Here is a 25938-nt window from a genome sequence, read left to right as displayed (position 1 = left end):
GGGGGGGGTTTTTTTTTTTTTTTTTTTTTTTTTTTTTTTTTTAAGAACCTATTTGCCTCCTATAATTTTTGATTTTAAGAGTTTACTGATTCTGGGCATGTGAAGAAACCGTCTGTGTTGAGAAAGACAAAGATGTTGCCGCTCTCTCCTCGGCCGTTAACCGTAATTGAATTAACAAAGTAAAACTTCCAATCAGATTATGAATTAGTTAAGTCCAGGACCCAGACTACAGATCAAGGATGAACTTTCATTGCATAACCAGTCGTAGAGCATCAGAGAATCCATAAATCAATACAGATTACTGTGTTGGATTATCTGTTTAATAAAGCAGCAACAGAGCAATGTTTATTAATGGTTGTTTTGCAAATATGAGTGCTGGATTCTTTTTCCTTTTTTCTACCTTCCCTCCCCCCTCTTCCCTATCTGTTATACAGATACATAAATTTTCCTCCCTGACAGCTATAACTTGATATCAGTATTAGAAAGAAGGATATGGTGATTTGTAAAATGGTTTCTTGCAGTTTTCTTTGTTTTTCTTCCCTTGTGTCTCTATCCAAATGCTTCCTTTCTTCTTTTAACCCTTTGTTTATGAATGTTTCTTTGAATGGACTCAAGATTCTAATTTGGGGATTGACAAGAGAGATTTTATATATATATATATAAATATATATGTATATATATATGTATATATATGTAAAACTTGTGTGTGGAACCGCATGAGACTAATTGGGGAACTTGATTTTGCTTAATTTATCTTCTCTGCAAATTGATGTTGGTCCTTATTCCTCTTTAATGGATTTTTTCCTCAACCTCTTCCTTATGGAAAGTGGGATTTTTAAATCTGCTCTATTGTAGAAGGGAATTTTGAGTCAAAGAGGTGAACTGGGTGCTTCCCACTTGCTTTTAATAATCAGGTGCCTGAGATGCCACCTACAAATCACAGCAACCTCTTTGAAAAGGTGTCTTGATGTTGCTTAGAAGAACACAAAGATCTCATGGTGGATTAAGACAAAATTATATCAGAACGGGGCGGCCAAGGAGGAAAAAAAAAAAAAAAAACCAAAATCAAAAAAGACTTTATAATAATAAAGAGCTAATGTGGGTGATGGCACCTGAACTAATTTTGGAAAGGAGCAATTATAGCTTTGTGACTTTATGAAAACCCTCTGGTGAGAGGTGTAGGGATGAACTGACTTTTGACCCGTGCTGGACCCGCTCGCTTCGCTCGTTTGGGATCTTTAAAAAACCCAAAAGGGCAGAAGGAACCGTCCCTGGCGCTTCCTTCAGGGAAGGGCTGTAGTGCTGGGTGTGACGCGAAAAGATTTATCCTGCTCACGTGAACGCTTGAAATTAATAAACAAGATATTATTCCCCCTCAGCCTGGAATTCAGAATAATTTAGCCCATGTGTGGAGTGGAGTTCTGAAATGATCTGCTTGGGGAGAGCTTGGGGAGAACCTTCTTTCCTTCTTCCCGCTGAGGTTCTGCCGTTGTTCCTGGTGCTGGCGGCGGCAGGGATGCAGGGAAGTTTTTACAGGCTCTGATTTGATTCCCTGCTCTCCTTTGCCACCCTGCTGCTCCTCCCCAGGGGAGCGAGGTGCTGCTCTCCTGGCCAGGCTGTTTGTCCCCAGCCAGAGAGGGACAGGAGGACAGGGCACCAGGGAGCTTTGCTCCACGGACGGGAGAGCAGCCCCCAAGGAAGGGGAGGCATCTCCATGGATGCTCACACCCTGAGCATCTCAGGGGGAGGCTGGACACCCTTGGCCTTGGTGACAAAGCGGTGACAAAGCTCGGAGCTCTCCTCACTCATCTTTTCAGGCAGACAGAGCTCTGCTGGTGCAGCTGGTGGTGGCCAGGATGTGTCTGTGGGCAGATGTTGGCACCGAGCGTGGCCCAAGGGGCGCGGTGGCTCCGAGGGGGACGAGGCACTTTTATCCAGGGTGAGCCCTGGGAAGCTGCCATGTGCCATCCACCATTGGCCCGTGGCTCCCCTCAAGGAGGGGAAAATGCCTTTTCTCCAATCGGGGGCTGTGGGAGCATCTTTTGGTGTTCCTGGGTGACCAATCCCGGGCTGTGCGGCGCTGCCATAGGCTGGTTTGGATGGTGTCACTTCTTTGGCCGTAACAAAGGCACGAGCAGGAGCAGGGGGATGTAAACTGGGACAAGGATGAAACTCCTCCAAGAATTTAGCAAACCATGTGTGGAGGGCCTGGAGCCAGGGGCAGGAGGTGCCTGTGCTGGTTGGTGATGGAGAGGGTGGGTTTAAAGCCCACCAGGCCCAAGTTGGCTCTCTGGAGCTTTTGCACCTCATTCTCAGCTGCAAAAAGCTCATTTTGAAATGTTTGTGACCCCCAGTGCCATTCAGAGATGTGGTGACACTGTGGGGCTAAAGAACCTCCATGTTCATCCCCCGTCCCTTTGTGCTCCCAGCCTGGGGAGAAAATGGAAACCAGTTCCAGCTCCCTCGTTGCCCCTCAGCTGTTGGATGGCTCTCTGGGGGTTCCTGGTGCCACAGGATTTGCTGCGGTCTCTGGGTGCTGCTGGAGCATGTTACTCTTTGGTCAGGTGGAATTTCTTTTTAATTTGAGTTTTTGTTGTGAGGGATAACCATTTCCAGTGGTGGAAATGTCTGTGTGACTGTGAGCTGGGCTGTCTCCAAGGGCTTTGGAATAGTCTTGCAAATAGCTGATTTTTAATTTTTTTTCCCTTTTTTTTCTCCCTGATTTCCTCCTGGAGTGCTCCAGCAGTAAGCCCTGCGTGTTTGCGTGACATTGATCCAAATTGCAGTTTACATGTGGCCGTTTAAGCTTGCTTGGACACTATGATTTGACTGGTTAACACTCAGCACTGTCTACTCTGCTCTCCCTTCTGGCCACATAACTGCTGGAGACATTAATAGGAGACACACTCGTTTGGGAGCGAGGTATCAGCTCTCCACATCGTTCTCTTGTTTAGCAGCAGTTTGGAATCAGGGGGAAAAAAAAAGACAAAAATGCAATAGTGGTTTTTCCGTGATTCAGTGAGATGTTGAGGAGAATGACCCTTTACAAATATAAATGTTGAAAATGATTAATTTCACTCAGTGGATCTCCTTTAGCTTCTGTCTTTAGTGCTTGTGTTGGCAGTGCAGAAATGCAGTTTGTGGCTGGGGCCAAAGCCCTTTTGCACCGTTCTCATTGTAGGAGCGCTGCGGGTCGGGGGACTGGCAAAAAGGGCAGAAATTCTTGTGCTGGTTGGGACTGCCACTGGATATGAACTTTTACTTTGTGATGGATAAAATATGTGTATTTCTGACATTTTGTATTTGAAAATTCTCAGCCTGGAATGATGAAAAGTAGCTAAAAAATGTTTGGTTTTTTTTAAAAAATAATTTTATGGTGTTCGAGGGAAGCAGACATTTCCCCACTGAGGGAATTTTTTGCTTGCCTTTTACAGTTTTAAACTGAAAACAAAAGGAGGCCCTGATGGCTCAAGCCCTTTGAGGTCTCCCTGGTATGTGAAGTGTCCTTTTCTCCCAGCTCAGTCCCGTGCACCCTGGCTGGGGCAGGTGTGGAATAGCACTGCAGTGCCACCACAAAGAAATGCCACCGATACGACAGAAATTTGCATGTATCCATTTCCTTCTGAAACGCACAGATTTAATTCCTTCCCACAAGCAGTCGCAGCTGGGTTTGGAGGCAGAGGGGATGGTTTTTTAGAGATGCTCTCGCAGCAGGGCTGGCAGCCAGCGCTGACTTGTTCCCAGCACCAATCCCCAAAGCTCTGCTCTTTTTGGGGGGCTGCGTGGCCCAGCTGGTCGAGCTGGGTTTGGGGGGCACCTCTGTGCCAAGAAAAGCGTGAGGGCTCTGCCGTGGGCACCCACAGGGGCAGAAATGCTGATGGAAGCCTCCAGCTGCCGCTCCGGGGCTGAGAGGGGAGCACATCTTTGTGCTGAGAACAGAGTCTTTCCTCTTCAAACAATCAGGGCTTCAAACCCCTGAGCGTTTTCAAGGGAGCGATTTTTATGTCGGGATTATGATAAACCGGCTGAGTGGGCGCGCTAAGCCGCCATAGGAATCAGATCAGGGCCTGCTTTAATTTCAGCGAGTGGCGGTGTGTGGGAACGGAGGCTGGGCTGATGCTCGGAATTAACGGGCTGGGCTCCGGGCCCCGCTGCCCCCGGCTCGGGGCTCAGCCTGCAGCAGGGTGGGCACGGTCGTGTTGTCCTTGTCGCCGGAGGCTGGGCTGATGCTCGGAATTAACGGGCTGGGCTCCGGGCCCCGCTGCCCCCGGCTCGGCGCTCGGGGCTCAGCCTGCAGCAGGGCACGGTCGTGTTGTCCTTGTCGCAAAGCGTGGCTTTGCCCATCGGGTTTGGCACTTCGCAGGGTGCTCTGCAGCACCCTGGGGTGATTTTGAGGTGGTCGGTGCCGATCTCTGTATGGCAGGAAAGATTTCTTGAATTCCCCAAACGTGGTGCTGCGTGCCCAGCACACGGGGCCGGGCGGTTCTCCCGCACCCAGCCCGGGGGAAACGGGTGACAGTGCCCCGAGGGGGGCACAGCTAGGAGGAAAATGATAAAATGATGATTCTGTGGTCCTCGGGCTGCTGGAGGAGACGGGCGCCAGCGGGCAGGTCGCTCAGATGCAGCCGGTGTGATCGGATGTGAAAGCGGGGCCGCGGCTCTGGCAGCTCCGCTCTCCCTTCACCGCAGCTTTTGCTGGCCCAGCCTTGTCGGGGGGAGGATAAATATAGTCCTGGGGTGGCATTCCGGATTGCCCGGCGGGATCTTCGGGGACAGATCTAGAAATGGACCGGTGCGGGTGAGCCCCGCCACCTCTCGCTGGCCGAGCGGGGAAGGGGCGGCGGCTGCGGGCAAGGCTGGCATGGCCCTGGGCATTTTCACAGCAAAAGAGATGGGAAACTTTGTTTTGGGGTGCGGAGAGGGATGCCTGAATGCTGGGAGTATCCTGGGGGTGTCCGTGTGTCTGCAGGGCTGCTGGGGAGGTCTTGGAGCAGCACTCGTGCTGGATCTGTTATCAGTGGATCGCAGTCTCCTGCTCAGTGTTTAACTCCAGGATTTATCCTGTTACAGCTGAGGGCAGGCTGGGACCTGGCATCTGTAACTAAAGCTGTGTAATCCTCACCAGCATCCACGGCCATGGCTTGAGCTTCGGCTTTGACAGCCCAGGCTAGGTGTAAAAATAATTGTAATTCCTCTTCCAGAGGTTTGAATCTTGCTGGAGCAGGGACAAAAGGAGCAATGCCAGGATGGAGGGAGCATCCATGTTGGGTGCTGCCTTGAGCTGCTTGGTCTCGTGTGGTGCATTTTTACAGGCAAGCCGAGGGCATGAGGTGCAGCTTGCTCTGGGATAAGGAGAAAATGCAGTTCTCAGAAAGAGGAAAAAGTGCTGATTAATAAGTGTTGGATACTCATTGGTGGTGGACTGGCCTGGTTTCGAGCCCTGTGTGGCTCCAGGGGGATGTTGGCTCATCTTGTGGCCTTGCATTGTTTAGGTCAAGGATGGTAAATCAGGTTTAATTTGACCTTCAGCAGGTTCCTGACTGCTGGAAACTCATCTTTTATTGAAAAAAAAACCAAGCCGAACCAAAAAAACAAAACAAAAAAACCCCCCAAAACAACCAAACAAAAAAACCAACCCAATCCCCACCCCCTCCAAACAAAAAACCCAAAAAACAAAACCAAAACCAAAAAACATCAACCAAACCACAAAAGATTTTATGGATCAGTGTGTGAGCTCTGGGAAAGGGAAAGGGGATCTTTCAGATCTTCTTCACCCTTTTGGAGGCACAGAAAGCTCTTTGGGAAGGAGGAAGGTTGTCCCTAAGGAATCTGCTTTGTTTCATCTACCTCTTCCCCTAAATGTTTTAGTAAATTTCTGCTGTTTTGGTTGAGTGAAATATTCTGCTTTTACAGTATTTCATAGGAGTGGATTGTTTTAGGGATTCCCGGGCAGGAATGTGTCTGAGCCAAACAACCTTCCTCTGGCATCAGCAGGCACCAGCTGCTTGGGAGGAAAGTGCTTGAAACCCTACAATTATGGGATAATGTATTCCAAGAGACTTTCTTGGCTTTCCCTTCCTGGGCTGGAGAGTTTATATTCCCTCCCTGATCCTTGTAAAATGTTGCTGAACTTGGATGTTTTTGTCACCTGCTCCTCCATGGTGCCGGGACAATCCCACTGGCAGGGCTTGGGACTGGGCAGGAGGGAAAAAAAGCCAAATTTTTTTTTTTTTTTTTTTGCTTTGAATTTTTTGACTCTGCCAGGGGCAGAGGAATCTTATCTTTGAAAAGATCTGGAGGGGCACTTGCCACATATAGAGCCAATGGAAAAGTGAAGGGGAATTAACAATATAACGTGGATTGTTCAAAGGAATTAGGCACGTAATTCACTCAGGAGCTTTGGCTGATCCTGCAGGGCACTGTCAGCATCCAGAGGAGTTTTCTTCCTGCTGAGGCCTGGCCAGAAGGTGCAGAAATTTTCCCTTCTGGCGGGGGCAGGTTTGAGGGCTCGGGACTGGCGAGGGACCACGGGAGGCCCTGGGCCACCACCCCACCCCACAATTTTGCAGACAAACTCCAGTCCTTGGAGATTTTTCTCTCTTTTTTCCCTTTGTTTTGCCTTCGAAAAACCAACCCCGCTAACAAACACGCACACACATATTTTTCTTCTTCTTCTCCATGAGAAAAGGTCTTTCCAACATTAAACCCACCCATGTGCAGGAGCAGGGCTGGCTCTTTCTGGAGGTAGAGCTTTCCCACGGAGCTGTGCATCTTTGCTGTGGAAAATCCCTGATTTTTGGAGGCGAGCGAGCGGGAGGAAGCCTGTCCAGCTCTGCCCAGCCGGGCTGAGGCTGTGACAGGATCGGGGCAAGCTGGCAGAGATTCGGGAGTGAAAGCAAGCTGCCTCCCTCCTCTGGTGCGAGGGATGGCCACGGAGCAGGTTGCCATGGAGAACGGGGATTATTCTGCGCGTGTGTGTGTACAGGCTGGGGGGGAATATCGTAATTTTTTCCTTTTTTTTTTACAAAAAAAAAATCCATTTCTGATGGAGCGTGATGCCGTCAGCGGCCGTGCTCACCCAACCTTGGGAGCTGCAACCTCCAACCCCAGCCCCATCCCCTCCTCCCCTGCTGCTGCTGCCCCAGCCCCTCCATCGGACTCTTATCTCCAATAATCCCCCCGTAAGAGGGCTTTCTGCTTGTTATGACACCCAGTGAAAGCGTGGGAGAAAGATCCTTTCTTCGCCCTTGTCCTCCACAGCCAGCCACTAGCCTGAATGGGAGGCTTTTTTGTGTCTCTGTGTGCCTGACTAATTGAGCTGAAGGACTTGCGTCTGGAAGGGCTTGAAAGGGACTTTTGTTGCCACTGCGGAGTTTGTGGAAGGCGAATGAGCCCTGCTTTCTTAGGGAACGCGGGTCCTGGGCAAATTTGACTCTCGAGTGCTCACGCCTCCCAGTTCTTTGGGAAAATAAGAAAAAAAAAAAGAGTGGTGGGATTGGATTTTTTTTTTTTTGTGTTGTGTGTGAGATTTTTTGGGAGTGATTTTTAAAATTTTTTTAAAATAATTTTTATTTTTTTTGAGCACTACTGGCAGCCTCGGGAGCTGGAGAATTGAGTTTAGCAAAAAAAAGAAAAAAAAAAAACAAACCACCCCGGCCCTGGAAGGTTGGTGAGCTGGCTCTAAAAAAAGGGCTTGGAGAGATGACTTAAAACTGGCTAAAAATAACAGTATCAGAAGCCCTCCAAAAAGAAGAGTATCGAGAGCCCTTGCCTCCAAAAATAACAGTATCGAGAGCTTGTGCCTCCAAAAATAACAATATCGAGAGCTTGTGCCTCCTGCAGCTTTTAAGGCTTGATAATCCAACCCCAAATCTTCTCTAGGATTCCATGGGAAATTCCTTTGTGGTCCAAGGATGCTTTCACATCCCATTGCATCCTGAGAGGAGATGAGCACAGCCAGCACAAGAACAGTTTAAGTGGCGGCTGCAAAATTCCTTTTTTCCTCTCAGGAGCGCTGAAAAGTTGGGATTCTGCCTCAAAGTGCTTTAACTGGTGCCAGGTGATGCCCAGGTGGCTCCTGGAATTTTGGTTTGGGGCACCTGGACTGTCATCCCTGTAGGTATCTCCTGCTGCATTTTTGTTCCCATCACGAGAATTTGGCGTTTCCATGTGTCCAGGATATTTTCTTGCTGCCTCTGGTAATTTTTCACGATACTGAATCCATTCAAAGAACTTCTCCAGCCTGTCTTTTCCCCATGGTGTGGCTATGCAAAACGTAAATGTCTCTCCTGGAAAACACTCTCTGGCAAGGAGGGAATGTGAGGTTGGGGGGAAAAAATGGCTTTTGAGGCAGAAAACTTCTTGGCATCTGGCAAAGATGGCTTTTGAAGTGGCTGGTGAGAAAAATGGGGAAGAAAGTGGCTGTAAGGGGTCAGTTTGTTCCTGTTGCTTGTTTGCCATGGGATGTGCAGCCCCTGCACCACCTGAAATAATTGTCCATTTATTTTCACTACATAGATTTCACTCTAATTTCTCAACACCTCCCCACCTTCTTCTTTTATTCCAGGGATCTTGCAGGTCCCTCCACACAAGAAATTACTGTGGGAGTTGCCAGGGTCCATTCCATCCCCTGTGTGGATAAACCCTCAGAGGGTGTCTTATTGATTTCTAATGAAAAGGGGTTAAAATGTATCAAAAATTGTGTTTTTAATGGGGTGATGTAGACACTGCAAATGCCCATGGCACCTTTTTTCCCACCCTGAACCCAAAGGCTGCAGTTGGCTGTCTTCAGGAATTTTTCAGAGCCAAAGAGGTGCATCAGAAAGGGGAAAAACAAGAACAAATGGGTTTGAAACATGAGTGGGGAAATTTGATAGAGAGGGAAGGCGAAGGCAAAGAGAGCTGAATGAACAGGAGGCCTAAATAAAAAATAAAAAATAAATTAAAAAAAAAAAAACTATCAAAAATTTAAAAATTACTTTCAGAGACGTAGCCAAAACCCCTTTTCAAGTGACTCCACTTGGAGTTTTTAAACCCAGAAATTTCTTCACTGCTTTCTGCCAACATTGTGCTAAACTCAACCTTGGTTTTGTGTCCTGCAGCCCGAGGCCCGTCCTGCCGCAGCTCCGGGGACGCCCAGGACACCAGGTATTTATTAATGCATCCTGATTCCTTCCCGTGCCAGGAAATGACAATTTCTGGGTGTTTGGGTGCTCACGAGGAGTTTGTGCATCTGAGGAGTTTGTGCTGTCAGCCCCATGCCAGAATAATTCAGTTTTTTATTGGTCATTAGTGATGAGCAGCTCCTGGCTATGGCTGGGCATTGCTGCACCCCCAGCATCCTCCAGCCCTTTTTTATTTATTTATATATATATTTTATTTTTTTTTTTTGATGTCTGTGTTTGTTTCTCAGTTATTCTTTTTTATTTATATATATATATATATATATATTTATTTTTTTTAGGATGTGTGTGTTTGTTTCTCAGTTATTCCTTTAATATATGCTTTCCAATAACTAATTCAAAAAGAGAAAAATCACCCAATTCCACTTTTGAATGATGTGTGAACTTGGAAATTGGGGCTTGGAGTCAAAACAAGATGAGGAGAGCAGAGCAAGGCTCCTGCTCCAATGGGCTGGAGGCCAGAAGATATAAAGAAACCCAGATTACTGGTGTCTTTTTTTAAAAAAATACCATTATTTTTCTATTTTTTTTAATTTTATTTTTAGTAGGGAAAGGGATTTGTCAAAGTGCACACCTCAAGTACATTTTACCCTCTGCAGAGGCCTTATTATGCTGGAACCAGCTAAATGAAATAAAAGAGTTTATTTTTTTTATAACTGACCAGTAGCTCTGGGCTCGTGCATTTCAGAGCACAGAAAAGTGACTCTAAACCAATAATTTTTGTGGTGTCTCAAACCAAGCCCCTAAAATTGCAAAAATTCTTGTCCTTGCGCAGATTATTGCTGCTGCACTTAACACCTTACAGCTCAAATAACAAGAGATTTTGAGCAGATTGGGAAAAAAATCAAACGTAAAAGGAGGTATAGAAAATAACAGAAAAATCAAGAGGTTTTGGAAGAGATAAGGAATAATTCTCGGGCAAAACACAGCAATAATCCTAAAGTGCTTTATTATTGTGAATCAATACAATATTGCTATAAAATATTTGGAATTCTGCCATGCAGCTGTTTCTCGGTAATATTCATAATTCCTGCAATCCCAACATTCAGGGAGCACGAGGTCACTACCTGGAATTTCCTTGTTTCAGTTCCCAGCACTGGGGCTTTCTCATCTTTGGGGCAGGGATCAGGAATGAGGATTTTTACACGGGTCTGGGGGAGTGGGGCACTGATGCCACACGTTTTTAATGCGCTGTGGACATGCCAGGATGCTGGACAGGTCACAGGCGTGTGGATTGGCACCCCAGTGTCACAACTGTCACCCTCTGCTCCTCCTTCCCTCTCTCCCCGGAGGACCACGGGCTCACCCAGCACTGGAGAAAATTGAAATTTAATTTTTTCCTCAATGAAAATACTGATGGGGGGGAAGGAAAAAAAAAAAAAAAAGAGGAAGAATGGAATCTTGGTGTGTTTTGTGACTTTGTTCCCGGCAGAAGAAGAGCCAAGGCCAGCCCAGTGAGCGGGTTCGATGTGAGCAGCCAAACCCTTGTGGCTGCCAGGACCCTTCTCTGCTGCACCACCGGAGGGTTTCACCTTCTGCCAAGAGCGGCCTGCTCCTCTTCTTTCTCTTCCCTTCCCTTCCTTTTCTATCCTTTCCTTTATTTTTTAACCTAATATTTATATAATTTTATTTTTCAATTTATTTTTTCATTTTCATTTTTCTTTATTTCCTTTTTCTTTTCCTTTTTATTTTCCTTTTAATTTTCCTTTTTAATATTTCATTTCCCTTTCATTTTATTTTTCCTTTTTTTTTTTTTTGTCGTTGTTGCTTTCCTATTTTTTTCCTTTGTTTTCTTTTCCCATTTTAATTTCCATTTTTCCCCCCAATTTCGCACTTAAGCCTGCTTTGTCTTGTCTCCTGCTGGAACATTTAACGAAGGGCCAGCCGCTCCCACGCCAGTAGGGATTTTTTTCTTGTTGTTGTTGGTATTTTCCTGACGCTTTGTTCCACCCTCCCCACCTCGGTGCCCATCGAGGGGTGCGGGTCGGGGTGCCCGCGATGGATGGGGAAGCACAAAGCCCCAAGGAAGACACGAGGGCTCTTGTTATCCGGGCCGTGCAGGAAAGAGTTAACCCATTAGAAATTCCGAGCCCTTCTTCCGATAGTTAAACCTGATTTGCATGCATTTGCATAATGAATGTCATTTGCATTCTTGGAGGTTGGCTACTTCTGTGGGAAAAGTCAAAGCGGGATTGCGGGGAGGGTGAAGGGGGGTCGGTGAAGAAAGAAGGGAAGATTTTTTTCCCCGCACCCCGCGCATCCCTGCCCCTCGCCATCCTCACCCAAACGCTCTTTTCCTTCCCCTCTTTCCCCCCATTTTCCCCCCTCAAGGCCTTCCTGCCTTCTCCCTTCCGCAGGACACAAAGCCAGCCATCGCTGGCTAGGCCGTGGCGAGGCCAGGCGCATCCTCTCCCGCTTGCCCCCCTTCCCCTCCTTTAATTTCTGCCTCTAATTCCATCTTGGCTCCCGTTCCCGGCGCCCTCGCGAGCGGGGGGCTGCGGCCCCGGCCCTCCCCTCCCCGTGGGTGCATGCGTGCTGAGGGGAAGGCAAGGTGGGAGCCACCATTTTAGGCAGCTGCTGTGTAAAATGGCCGATTCCCCTCGGCCGGGCCCAGCCACGCGGGCGGGAGCGTTCCGGCGGCTTCCGTCGCGTTCCGGCGGCTTCCATGGGATGGGACGGAGCCGCTTGCGGTGCTTTGGGTGCCGCGGCCTCGCCACCGGGCCTTCGGCCTCAAGGGGCTCATTCTGGCCTCGCCATCGGGCCTTTGGCCTCAAGGGGCTCAGCCTTCAGCCTTGAGGGGCTCAGCCTTCAGCCTTGAGGGGTTCATCCCGGCCTTCAGCCTCGAGGGGCTCATCCCGGCCTCGAGGGGCTCATCCCAGCATCGTCGCAGGGCCTTCAGCCTCGAGGGGTTCATCCCAGTCTTCAGCCTCGAGGGGCTCATCCCGGCCTTGAGGGGCTCATCCCAGCCTCGCTGCGGGACCTTCAGCCTCGAGGGGTTCATCCCACTCTTCAGTCTCGAGGGGTTCATCCCACTCTTCAGTCTCGAGGGGCTCATCCTGGCCTCGCTGTGGGGTTTTCAGCCTTGAGGGGCTCATCTCGGCCTTCAGCCCTGAGGGGCTCATCCCAGTCTTCAGTCTTGAGGGGCTCATCCCAGATTTGAGGGGCTCATCTTGGTCTTCAGCCTTGAGGGGCTCATCCCGGCCTCTCCAGGATTTGGGATTTGGGATTTCTCTCTTCCGGCCGTCACCGAGGTGTCACAGCCACCCACAGCCCAAAAGGCCCCAGCCAACCCACAGCCCAAAACCAGCCTCTTTTCACCTCGTCTCCAGGTTTTGCACCACCAAAGGCGGGTCTATCAGCTTTTTTTTTGCCATATTTTAAAAAACATTATTGTTCAAAGTACCCTCCGTGTGGGGCTTGAGGCTTGGCTGCAGAATTTTTTCCTAGATGCACTAGATGACATTTCATTCTTTGTGTACTGTGATAACATTAGTGAAACAGCTGTTTAATTATTTTTTTTTTTTACCCCTCCTCCTTATTTTGGACTAGAAAAATTCAATAGCCTCATTTTTGCTGTTGCTGAAACCATTTCATGGCTGTTTAAGACAGGGGGGAAGAATCAATGTGAAACAGGAGTGACTTCATCCCCTCCGTGCTTCGCCTGGTCCAGGTGATCTGTGGGCACAAAGTTATTGTGCTCAGGTTAATCTTAGAGGGGGGAAAAAAATCTCTTCACACAACTGGTGGGATGTGATTAATTTTACTACAGCACCTGAAATATATTGGGGTGTTTTATCTGAAGACTCATTGCAAGAGGTTTGTGGTTTAGGTGAAAATCTTGGTGTTCCATGAGGAACACCGCGTTTGTTGTTCTTTTTAATTTCTCCCCATCCCTCTGTTGCCATGAGACCTGGAAACTTAAAAGCCTAAATACACTAAGTGAGTTTAACCCTGGTGTGACGGGAATTTTGAAAGCAGATTAAAACCAACTCAAAATTTATCCCTAGAAGGGAAATAAATCACATTTTTTGCTTGTGGGCTGATGCTGGAGTCCCAGACACACCTGGCTGGGGGCAGCCCCGTGGGGAACGTGGCTGGCTTTGGCTCTAGCCTGGTCCTTGGAGGGGTTTTTGGGGTGGGAAGGGGCTGGGGAAGGGGGAACTGTCACTGTTGTAGCCCTTTTGCTGGATCTGGGAAGAGCCACGCGCTCCACTCTGCCTGCCAAACGTGCTTAGTCAGGAATGGGAAATACTTCCCTAAAACTTGCAAAAATGCGCTAAAGCTCTTAGCTCTTGGACTAAGCTGCAGCTACTTAGTCCATTTCTCACTGCTTTTATTTATAAACTTCAGACTGTGCTGGGGGATTTTTTTTTCCCCTTCCTTTTTTCTGGTTCTTTCCCTAGGATGGGGCACAGGAATGTGATGGAAGCAGAGCTGGAAGGAGAGGATGGGTCTGGGCACCACTGAATTTCCACAGGGTCACGTTGTCTCTGGTTTCTGTAGTGTTAGAGGTGATTTATGGGACTAAAGGCCAGCAGAACAAGCTCCTTTTTGGGCTCTTCCTCAGTTAAACCACATCAATTCTGCACTGAGTATCTAAATCCATGTGCAACCTGTGAGTAGCCACAGCTGGAGGCAGAGAAATCTTAAACTAGCAAACCAAAACCACTACAACAGAGTTTATACACATGGAAAGTACATAAAGTGAATATTAGTATATTATTAAAATATAAAACAGTACTGTGAGGATATCTCAAGGCTTCCAAAGGGTCAGGGCTGCTCAGTTTTGGTATTTTCAAGCAGGGATGAGCTTTTTCACTGGGTTCCTGCTGCATTGAGGGTGGCAAACACAGAATGCATCCCGAGAGGCTCCTCCTTTGGTCCAGGACTCTGCCCTCAAGTGCTCAGATCAGCCAGGACAAATCCCCCAGCCTCAGGGGGCTCTGGGCTTGCCTTTGGCTTTGGGTCTTGGTGCAGCAGTCACTGCCCTGGGCAGGGAGGGAGGCCTGGAGAGAACAGCTCCCCAGAAAACAAGGAATAAATAAAGAAGGTGGGTTTTTTTTTTACTTAGATTTAGAGGTTTTTGGTCCTGTTTGTAGCTTTTGAGTACGTGGAGTTGGTTTCGCCACACAAAACTGCAGTGAGGTGCTGGCTGGCACCATACCTGGCAGGGACAGGGAATGGTGCAATGAGAATTTTAAAATTTAATTTACTTTTAAATTTAATTTCATTTAATTTCGAACAGCTATTTCAAATTGCCCCAGAGCAGACCCCAGCTCCTCTTGCTCCCTACAAGGCTAAAGCCCCACAGAGGCATCATAAGTTAGGAAACCAGCCCAGTTTCAAGGATGCTGAGAGTTTTCCAGACTAATTCTCTCTTCCTCATTCCCCTTTCATGTCAGAAGTGTGGCTGTAATTTCCCTGTCCTGATGTAATCCAGCCAGAGAACACGGGTCTGACATTTAACATCCTCTTTTCTCTCTCTTACCAGGCTGGACGTGGGCTCACCCTACCTGCTGCTCGTTTTCTGACTCACAAATTGTCTCTGGCCCTGGTGAGAGTTCATGGGAACATCCTGGTAAGGGGATATTTTAAAATTTTGGATTTTTTTAAAAAACATTTCCCTAAACTTACACTGGGTATGGCACCATCATGCTGCCAGATGGGCTGAGTGTCTCCATGGCAAGTGCTTGGGGACTGGTGAGAGCTCGTGGGGACCACATGGTGGAGAAAAGAGGAACCAAAATCTCCATGGTCACCATAACCTTCCTTGATGACCATTGGGCCCAAAGTCTCAAACATCTGGATTTTTTTTCTGTGTTTAACATCTTTTTTTGTGGGTTTGTTAACCTGTAATGCCCAATCCCTGGGAAAGGTGTCTGTCTCATCCACAGGAATAAACAAAAACAGGGGAGGGGGGTTTCCTGTTAAATGAAAAGGGAATAATAAAGGTGTTTCTGTTGTGCTTGGTTTTAGCTCAGATTGGCTCATTGTTACATGAATCAGGAGTGGGGGTTATAAGGAAAACCCCACCCTCCAAAAAGCATGAGGAGCTGCCAGCAGGACCTTGTCTAGAGGGACCCTCAGCAGAAGCCCCTCACCACGGCTGATCCCACCTCATCCTCCTCCTCCTCCTCCTCTCCCTGCTCTGCTGGCAGACCCCGGCCTGGAGCATGATGTGGATCCTGATTTACACCAGTGCCTGTCCAGGCTGACCAGGGCTGCTGACCAGGGCTGCTGACCAGCACCGGGCCTCGGCGTGGGGACACAGCACCAACACAGGCACAGACAGGGTGCAGAGGACACCAGGACATGCCCACCCTGCCCACTGCCCTGTGGGGCACTCGCTGGTGAGCCTGGGCATGTGGCACCACCGTGGTGGGTCACACTGGGGCGTGGGGAAGGGATCCACCTCGAGGGATGGGCATGGCAGGTAGAGCCCACACCGGTGGGCAGCTGGCCCGGGAGGAGCTGATGGGCAGGGGAGAGGTGCTGGGAAGGGACAGTGTGTTTATTATGGAGGCGCAGCTGAAGCGGGTCCTTTGCCAGTGGTCAAGTCTGAATCACAAACTCTGCATTGTTTCCGAGTGTGTTCAGCACATTTCCCTTCTCCCCCTCCCTTTCCCTTTCCTCTCCTCTCGCCCTTGCACAAAGCTGTCATTGTGCCGGGGACTTGGTGATGGCAGCGTTGTTATTTGGTCAGAAAAAAAAAAAAAAAAAGAAAAGAAAGAAGTGGGGAGGGGGACCCAACAAGGTGAAGAGGTTTAAATCAGCTTAGCCCAAATGCCAATTAAAAACCAAAGAGGATTAGGCTTGTGATCAGCAGAATAGACAGTCATTGTACCCGGGAGGAGGGTCCCCCTCCCCAGGCCCGACGCGGCGGTGCCGCAGGTTTGGCTGGGACCGGCACCGCTCTGCTCCCTCGGCAGGACGGAGCAGGGCAGGGCACCCACCAGAGCACTGGGCAGACACAGCTTCCCGCTGCAAACACCTTTTCTCGCATTTTTTAAGGACTCTTGTCCCGCCTTGAGCTCGGCTGAGCAAGGTTCAGCCTCTCTGCCAGAAATCGGCTCTTGGGCTGGAGCATCCTTTGCCCGGGGGCTGCTGCAGGGTCCCTGGGGTGAGGTCCTGTCTGGGGGTCTGAGCAGACACTGTCCCCATCTTGGCAGACCCCCAGGTGCGTCTCAGGTGCGTGTGCTGGCTGAGGGCTCTCTCCAGCTGTAGCACCCTTGGTCAGATCTTGGCTCCCAAGCAGCCAGCACATCACCCTTGGCCTCAGCCATGGTGACAGTGCCAGGACCATCACACGAGTTCTGCTCCAGTGCACAGTCAGAGAAGACTGGCTCTCTGTTCCATGGCTTGGAGATGTGATGTCAGCTTTCTGCCTGGTTTAGTCCTCTGCACTGCCCACGAACTTGCTGCTTCCATGAAGTCTAAGGTAGCCAGAACCCGTGGTCCTTGTAGCCCTCTGATCTGTGAGGGGCACCCAGGCTGGGTGAGATGTGTCTGGGTGGTTGCTTGGACTCTGAGCCATGTGGCTCACCCAGTTCTCTCCCAGTATGCTGGTAAACTGCTAAAACTCCAGGAACAGGAAAATGCTCTGCACCATCCTGGTAATGGGCGTCAGAATCATTCCTGACAGGGCAGTGAAGGCAAATCCCCTGCAGCCAGAACGGCTACACTGGTGTCAAAAGGGTGTTGACAGAGTTGGAGTGTCCTGATGCCACACTGGCTACTTAAAATGAGTCCTCACTGAGGTAGAAAATGTAATTCTAGACTAACTTTGAGGTTTTGTAAAGGAAAGTTACCAAGTGGAGGTGGGAGCTGGGCCAAGCAGGGAGAGGTTTAAGGGACATCAGCAGCAAACTCAGGTGGAGCTTGAGCACTCCATGTCTGAGTGGGGGTGAGCAGCCTGAGCCCCCCTCTTTTACCCTGGCAGCTGGGGGTGCAAAGAGACCCCCTGCACTCCTGTGCTGCCTCTTCTCAGTGGCTCTGCAAGGTGGATCCTTTCTGCTACTGGGGGCCATCTCCTGCTGGGGTGGCCTTGGAGCTTGGTGGATCCCGGTGCCCTGCTTTGCCCGGGAGCCCGGGGATGGCTGTGGTGCAGCCTGGTCCAGCTCCAGCCATCTCCTGGGAGTCACTGAGCTGGGACCTTGCTGCTGACAGCTCTAGGTGCAAAACACTCCCAGCTTTGAGACAGGGAGAAGAAAAAGGGAGTGAAAGGGACTTTTCCCTCCAGAGCAAAAGAAGGAGAAGGACCAGGAGCTGCTCCTCTCTGAACTTGGGCACTGCCAGCAGTGGCTGAAGGACCAGAGTCGTGGTGCACCAGGCGAGGTGGTGCTCAGGAAGCAGAAAAGCTGTGGAGCAAATGAAACGTGCTTTGAGGGGACAGGGAAAGGCTGAAGGGGATGCTGTGGGCTGGAGGTGCTCCCCTTCTGGAGTCCCCATGCCCGGGGATGCCCAGCGAGCGCCCGGGCTGTGGGAGCGGGGACGAGAGGGCAGGATCCGCTCGCTTTTTTGTCGCTGCCGTGTAATTTATGATATGAGAGAGAGCCATTGTCTGGACCCATCCTGTATTTTTCCGAGGGCTTTGCCTCTCTTCCCAGACCCCCGCTGTGCTCCCGCTACTGTACGGTTGCTATGGGGCTGCTCCCCGTGCCGCGGCTATGCGGGGCAGTGCCGGGGAGGGCTGCCCGCCGCGGCCGGACCCATCTGGAGCCCCGAGCCCGCTGCCGCAGCCCTGACGTGCCGAGGGCCTGGGAATGGGGCTTTCGGCCCATCCAAGTTCACGGCCACCGGAGGCATTCAGCTGCCGGAGGGGCGGGGGGGTGCAGCGGGATCTGGGGCGTTTGGCTCCATTCTCCCTTCCCTTTCAGCGCCGGCAATGTCCTCGGTGCATACAGATCCCCCGTCCCTTTCTCCTCCTGACAAGTGCGCACATAAATAAATTACCCCACCGGGCGAGTGTGGAACAATCTGTCCCCTAAATTCTATTCATCGCCAGACAGGACTCATTATTCCCCCGATTAAAGCCGCTGGAGTAGCTTGCAAGGGTTACAGTTACTCTGTCAAACTGTAAATAAGACACTAAAAATAAAGGGCGCTGGCGAGAGAAGGGGGAAAGGGAAGCCAGACTAATGCCTGCTGCTAGGGAAACCGAATGAATCCCTAATGACGCCTGTGTACAAACTGCAAATAATGAAGGAAAAGTGACAAACAGACCTCAGCCAGGCTGTGGCGAGGTCTTCGCTCTGTGATGGCAGTGGGGACCAACTCACCCCTTCCTCCAGGGCCAGCCAGCAGGAGAGCCAGACCCCCTCACACACCCCTCGAGCAGAGCATTTAAACCCTTGTCCTTCTCTTACAGGAAGGTTTGTCTTTTGTGGGTGTGTTTATTTTTCAGGCACAGAACCCACCTCGGCCTGAGCCCACGTTTTGAGGTTGAAGGGAAAAAGGTGCATTGCCTGAGGTCTCAGAGCAGTGTGCCAAAGTTTGGTTTGTGCTCTGCCGTTAGAACATCTTGGAGCTCTGACTTAGGACAGGGCTAGGACCAGGGGGGTTAAACCCATCCTTCTGCCCAGAGCCCTGAGGGAAGCAGCCCAGGCTCCTTCCCACCTGCAGCAGGAGGTGCAAGGCTGAGTCCCAGGTTTGAGCAGTCTGTGTCCTCTCCTTGCTGCTGCCTGGGCCATGACAGATCACAGGAGAGGATGTGTCCAGCCCTGGAAAGCCTCTTTGGATAAAACACAGTCCCCTCCTGGTCTCTTGCCAGCCAGCAAAGATAGGGATATTTGCCTTGCAGCAGATCCTTTTTCTCCTTTGATATCTTAGAGCTGAAGAAATGAGGCAAGAAAAAAAAAAAATCAGCTATAGGCTTGTTGTGGGTGTTTCTCAGTTCCAGAGGGACTGAAATGTGAGAGTTTTATTTCAGGTCCTGCTTGAACTATTCCCACCACCAGCAGTGGGTGAAATGCTGGAATTCTCAGTGTTGCTCAGGGAAATATTTTGATTCACGCCCCCCAGGCCTGTAAAAGAGAAAAGATGGCTCTGAGCTGTGCCCCTCTGGGTGGATTCTTGCTCTCCAAAGCAGAGCACTGAGCAGGGAAGGTCCTGGCAGGGCCGTGCAGTCCTTGGGACCCCAGAGCAGACCAGGCTGGACACTGAGCCCTCATCCCCCAGATCTGTGTGGATGCCTCAGTGCATCCCATCCTCCCCCAGAGCCCAGCAGTGCTGGGGCCTCTCTGGAGCCTGATCTCCACCAAGGAAGGGCACAGCCAGAGCAGGGGGAGCAGCAGGTGCTGCTGATCCCTGCCCTGTGGGTGCTGTTCAGCACAGCACCCACCTGTTCTCCCAGCAGCAGCAGAACTGCAAGGGGATGCAGGCAGAGGGATTTTTAGAGACATGTTACGATTCTACAAGGCTCAGACATCTTAAAAGGGATTTTTCAGGCCAGCTGAGCTAGTCTGGAGCCCAGTTGCATTTCCCAGTCTGCTCAAACCAAGGCTTAGCAGATTTCTTTCCCTTCTGTCTTAGAGGAAACAAACCCTTTTCACCCACAATTCCTGGCTGTGAGGCCTCATGACTCCAAAGCAGCATTCCTGGGGCATTCCTGCTGCCATGGTATGTGCAGAATTTCAGACAGAGGCTCATGGCTCCACATCTCCCTGTGCTCTCCCTGCTGGACTCTGTTATTTGGGAGAAGCTCCAGGATGGAGCACTGGAAATAATTGGTTTTGTCATTGCCAGTGGTGGTGTCTGTGCAGCTCCTGCATCTCCAGGTGGGTGTGTGCAGGTGCTGATGAAGGAAGAGATGTGCTCCTCTTCCTCCCCTTCAACATTTACTTAGCTGGAAAAAGAGCAATTTGAAAAAAGTCTCATAAGCAGCCAGACCTGAGCAAGTCCAGCCCATCCCTGGGTTCTGCTGGTGCTCCCCAGCCATGGAAATGGGCAGCTCTCCACCATACCTGCTCCCTGGAGTTTGCCTTTAGAAGAGTTTTGGGTTTAGGGAACCTCATGGTGTCCTGGGAGAGAATTTTGGGGTTTTGTTCCCTACTAGGAGTCTTTGCTTGCAGACTCAGGTGCTGGGAGCAGCATCAGGGCTAGGGATGCAATTGGGAATACTCAGATCAGTATGAAACCACACCAAGAATGGCAAAAAGGAACTTACTCACCTTTTCCTGCCTGAACCTCTTGGGGTTTTTTTTCCCCCCATTTTCCAAAGTTTTTCCCCCATTTTCCAAAGTTTTCCCCCATTTTCCAAAGTTTTCCCCCATTTTCCAAGGTTTCTCTCAACCTGTAAAAATAGAATTATCACTACTTTTTAATGGAATCTGAGATTCCTTCCATGTGAATCACCTAGTGGCAGTAACTCAAGCTTTACCTTGGTGTTTGAGGACACTGGGTGTTGTTGGCCCTTGAGCAAAGCACATCCTGACCAGATTTATCCTGGAGAGATGAGGACAATCATGAAGTGCTCCATTTTAGATCTCTTCACAGCAGCTCTGAGAAGATCCCGTGCCTCCTTTCATTTCCTCAGGACACCTGACTGTGCTTTTTCACCCGTCCATGGGTGTCATCTGGATGTGCCCATGAACCAGGAGCTGGCAGCTTGCTCTTGGACCTTCAAAGCTGGCTCAGCAAGGTCCGAGTGGCCGTGTTCCAGTCACGGCCCTGTCAGCTCCCTTTCCTTTTCAGGGATTAGGATGAGGCAAAAACCTTCAGTCTGGTTTAATCCTCGGTACCTGATTCTGCAGGAGCCTGCTGGCACACACGCAGCACACACACATCTCAGTAATAGCCAGGTAACTCGCAGGGCTAAATCACTCTGGGTTTTTTTTTCATTATAACCTCCTTTTAAAGCACATTTAAATGCTTCCCTGCAGGCTCATGTGAGGGCTGTTAAGGGCTTCATTTGAATAAATAAGGGCACAGGTAGAGGAGGAACATCACCACAGCCCCTGGAAACCCAGCGCCAGCCATGGCAGCAGTGGGCTGGCGAGTGGCGAAGGGCCTCGATGTTATATATTCCATAAAGTAGAGTAATTAAGTATTACTAGTTTTGATGACTTCAAACAGAGTGACTCCAGGAAATAAGCCCCTTCTTTATAATTAGTGGGATTTCCTCTGCATCAAACGGAGAGATTGATTCTTTAATCTGCTCACATGCTTTTGATTTGGTCTTTCAGCTGCTTGTACCAACTGCTTCTACTCCCTGCTCTTGCCGATAAAACCTTGCAAAGGAGATTTTAGGAAGGCATGACCGGAGTTGAGGTCCAGGATTTTCTTTGTGTGTGGCTGTTTTGTGAATTCCTAATTTGCCAGAGATGATGATCATGATGATAACAATAATAAAAAAAATAACACAGACATGGCTATTAAACATCCCCTATGTTTAGGTAAATAATTGTGGTTTGGGGTTTTGTTTATTGTCTTCTCAGCACACCTCTTAGCTCTAGATCGTGCTCTTCAACACCTGAAAAGGTAATTTTGGCTTCCTGTCTGCAGGTGGGCTGGCCCACGTTGGGCTCACTGCATAATGTTTCTGTTGTAAGAGCACACCCCTAACGCCAGGTCTGCTGGCATCCCAAGGGCTCCACTGGAGTTCGGGCTGGACCTGTGCAGGGTGTCTTTGGATATTTCAGGGTTTGGACCTGTTTTAGAACTAAACACTTGGAAAACTTTGTCTGAAATGAAACAGATTGTGGCTGCCCCATCCCTGGGAGTGTCCAAGGCTGGACAGGGCTCATGGCAGGGGTAGAACGAGATGAGCTTTCAGTCCCTTCCAATCCAAACCATTCCACAATTCTATGAAAATCCCTGCAAATGTTGCTGGTTTCCAAATGAAGAGTTGAGGATGGAGTGGGAACTTGCCCCCTGCAAGTGCAAGAAGCTGCTGGTGAGCAACCAGCTCCTTCCTGGGCGTCTCCATGGGGTCAGTGGTGCTGCATCAGTCATCTGGGAAATGTGGCCTGGGGTCTGTGCTGGGTCCAGGCATGGACTAAACCTCCCACGTGCTTCTCCCACCTCCAAAGCAGCTCAGACCTTGAATCACCTCAGCAAACAGCCCCTGGCTGGCTTTTCTTCTGGCTTGTGAGGTTCTTCTGGGACTGCTGAGGACATAAAAAACGGGGGAAATTTGGAGTGTGCTGCTTTCCATCCACCTTTTTATGCTGTTGGAAATATTCAGGATGGGCAAGAGAGGCTGGTGGGCCTCACATCCATCCCAGAGGATGAGAATGAGAGGACAAAGGCTCTGTTTTGGCAGCTGCAGGGCAGGGCCTGGCACCGCTCTCGGTGTGTCCCCCACAAACAAGGTGGGAAGGGCAAACGGGGCTGTGCCACCCCTGGTGGTGGCACCAGCCTGCAGGGAGGGGACGGATCCTCCTGGGCTCACCTGGAGGCCGAGCAGGAGCAGGAATGCTGCGAGCAGTGGTTGGTATGCCCCGCACAAGCCTCCCCGCGTCGGGAGCGGTGTCGAACACAGATCGTATAATTAGGGACCCAGTGAATACGTAACTGTGCATTATGCAAATAGTGATCAAAATCACTGTTTTCAGCAGAAATGCCTGAAGATCAAGACAGAAGCTTCATGCAACCTTAATTTAATCTGGTCCTGCAGGAGTGGGGAGGTCTGATGGATGACCCAACCTTGTGCCTGCCCGTGTTTAGCAAGGCTGGGGTGGGAGGCGGGGGGAGGAGTGCTGGAGCATGCTAAGCGAGGGGGAAATGGCACTGAAATCATGTTAGCAAACAGGGAAAAAAGGGCAGAAAGAGCTGATGTTTACAGTAATTTTATTTTTCTTTTAATTTCAGGTGAAGAACATAAGGCTGGAAGAATAGGAAAAATTAGAAAAAAAAAAAAAAAGAAGAAAAGAAAGAAAAAGAGTCTCCAACCCCAGGAAATCTGTGTTAATTGCTTATGAATGTCTCTGTCTAAAAAATTATCGAATTGATGTTGTCGTGCTTTTTTTTGACAGCCTGTCTGTTACATTTTTTTAAAATATTCATGCACCGAAATCTAATTACTAGGCAAATTTAATGATAATGAAATGAAGGCACTTTAGCAGAAAGCATAGGGCCTTGTTAATGTTTTCTCAGCCTCTGTCTTGTTCATATTTTTAAAATTATTTTTTTTACAACTGTCTTTCTTGCATATGAAAAAAAAAAAAGATTGCTGAAAATAAAACTCAGATTGCCGATAATGTTTGTGGTGGTTCTGTTTGTAATGATGGGGAATTTGCAAGGTGATTAAAGGTGTTTTGCAAAAATCAAATGAGCCTAACCTAATCAGATAAGGCAGATGAAATATTATTATTAGAGGGGTAACATTAAGAGCATGCCTGGAGGCTTTAACAAAGACGAAGAGTCTCGTGCACCGTGCAGGGCCAACAACAGCCTTGCCATCCTCCGGGCCCCTCCAGACCCTTCCCAGGGCACAGGACCTGGCTCTGCCCTCCCTAGGCTGGGCCTGGGTGGTTGGAGGACGCACACGGTGGTTGGAGGATGGATGTGATGGTTGAAGAATTGTTGTGATGGTTGGAGGACGGATGTGATTATTGAAGAATGGTTGTGATGGTTGGAGGAGGAATGTGATGGTTGAAGAATTGTTGTGATGGTTGCAGGATGAACACGGTGGTTGGGCGGATGTGATGGTTGAAGAATGGATGTGATGGTTGGAGAATGGATATGATGGTTGGAGAATGCACACAGTGGTTGGAGGACAGATGTGATGGTTGAAGAATTGTTGTGATGGTTGAAGAATGGTTGTGATGGTTGCAGGATGAACACGGTGGTTGGACGGATGTGATGGTTGAAGAATGGACGTGATGGTTGGAGGATGGATGTGATGGTTGGAGGGTGCATTTGATGGTTGCAGGATGTATTGTCATGGTTGGAGGATGGATGTGATGGTTGGAGGATGCCCATGATGGTTGGAGGATGCACATCATGGTTGGAGGATGGACGTGATTGTGGCAGGATAGATGTGATGGTTGCAGGGTGGATGTGATGGTTGGAGGATGCACATCATGGTTGGAGGATGCCCATGGTAGTTGGAGGATGCCCATGATGACTGCAGCATGCGCATGATGGTTGGAGGATGGACATGATTGTGGCAGGATGGATGTGATGGTTGGAGGATGGATGTGATGGTTGCACACGATGGTTGGAGGATGGATGTGATGGTTGGAGGATGGATGTGATGGTTGGAGGATGGATGTGATTGTTGGAGGATGGATGTGATGGTTGAAGAATGGTTGTGATGGCTGCAGGATGGATGTGATGGTTGGAGGATGGATGTGATGGTTGCACACGATGGTTGGAGCCATGATGGTTGGAGGATGCACATCATGGTTGGAGGATGGACGTGATTGTGGCAGGATAGATGTGATGGTTGCAGGGTGGATGTGATGGTTGCAGGATGCACACAATGGTTGGAGGATGGATGTGATGGTTGGAGGATGCCCATGATGGTTGGAGGATGCCTATCATGGTTGGAGGATGCCCATGATGGCTGCAGCATGCACACGATGGTTACAGGATGGACATGATTGTGGCAGGATGGATGTGATGGTTGGAGGATGGATGTGATGGTTGCACACGATCGTTGGAGGATGGATGTGATGGTTGGAGGATGGATGTGATGGTTGCAGGGTGGATGTGATGGTTGGAGGATGGATGTGATGGTTGGAGGATGGATGTGATGGTTGCACACAATGGTTGGAGGATGGATGTGATGGTTGGAGGATGGATGTGATGGCTGCAGGATGGTTGTGACACATGAGGAACGCAGGTGATGGGTGGAGCCTGCACGTGAGGGTTAGAACGTGTGTGTAATGGCTGGAGGAGGCTCCTGAGGACTGGAGAACTCCTAATGGATGGAGCATGACCAAGCATGCACGTGGTGGATGGAGCACACACGTGATGGCTGGAGGACACACGGGGCAGGTGGAACACGTGATGGTTGGAGTGTGCACACAAAAGAACTTGCATGTGACAGCCAGGCCACCTGCTCCGGGCCCCCAGCACCCCTCTGGGTGGTCACTGAGCAGAGTGCCAGCAGCTGGGTGGCAGAAAAACACCGTGATCCACCTGTGGGCCTGAGGAGATGCCACCTAGGACCCACGAGCCATCAGGGCAGGGGCCAGCCTGATTGCCAGGAAGGCATGGTGGGTCTCTGGCCATGCTGCAGGCCTTGGTGGGTGTCCATGCTGTGCTGGGTGTCCATGCCGTGGTTTGTGTACATGCTGTGGTGGGTGTCCATGCTGTGCTGGGTGTCCATGCTGTGCTGGGTGTCCATGCCACGGTTTGTGTACATGCTGTGGTGGGTGTCCATGCCATGGTGGGTGTCCAGACCATGGTGGGTGTCCATGCCATGGTGGATCTCCATGCCATGGTGGGTCTCCACGCTGTGTCCATGCCATGGTGAGTGTCCATGCCGTGTCCATGCTGTGACGGGTGTCCATTCCATGATGGGTCTCCATGCTGTGGTGAATGTCCATGCCATGGTGGGTTTCCATTCCATGTCCATGCCATGGTGGTGTCCATTCCATGATGGGTCTCCATGCCATGGTGGGTTTCCATTCTGTGTCCATGCCATGGTGGTGTCCATGCCATGATGGGTCTCCATGCCATGGTGAATGTCCATGCCATGGTGGTGTCCATGCCGTAACCTGTCCTGCACTGCAGCTCTGCCCCTGCTAGTTCTATGATCTAAAGTGCTGAGGATGGTGTCAAAGGTTTTACTGAGGCTGCTGGTGAC

General features: G+C 49.8%; 1 long non-coding RNA gene across 4 annotated transcripts in view; it reads left to right on the top strand.

Moving 5' to 3' along the window:
• LOC120498926 overlaps positions 1–23380 on the top strand; it is a 29452-nt gene extending 6072 nt beyond the window's left edge. For 2 of the 4 annotated variants that reach the window (XR_005626778.1, XR_005626775.1), the window contains 4 exons: positions 9102–9147; positions 14674–14760; positions 15159–15532; positions 22992–23380. This is a non-coding gene — a long non-coding RNA (uncharacterized LOC120498926). The other 2 variants (XR_005626776.1, XR_005626777.1) reach the window with 2 other exon arrangements.
• The last annotated feature ends 2558 nt before the right edge of the window (positions 23381–25938 follow it).

The sequence above is a fragment of the Passer montanus genome, unplaced genomic scaffold, assembly GCF_014805655.1.
Source record: "Passer montanus isolate IOZ18808 unplaced genomic scaffold, ASM1480565v1 scaffold154, whole genome shotgun sequence".
In the NCBI taxonomy this organism is placed as follows: domain Eukaryota; kingdom Metazoa; phylum Chordata; class Aves; order Passeriformes; family Passeridae; genus Passer; species Passer montanus.
The sequence above is the reverse complement of the archived record's forward strand: the minus strand, read 5'-3'. Positions and strand labels throughout refer to the sequence as shown.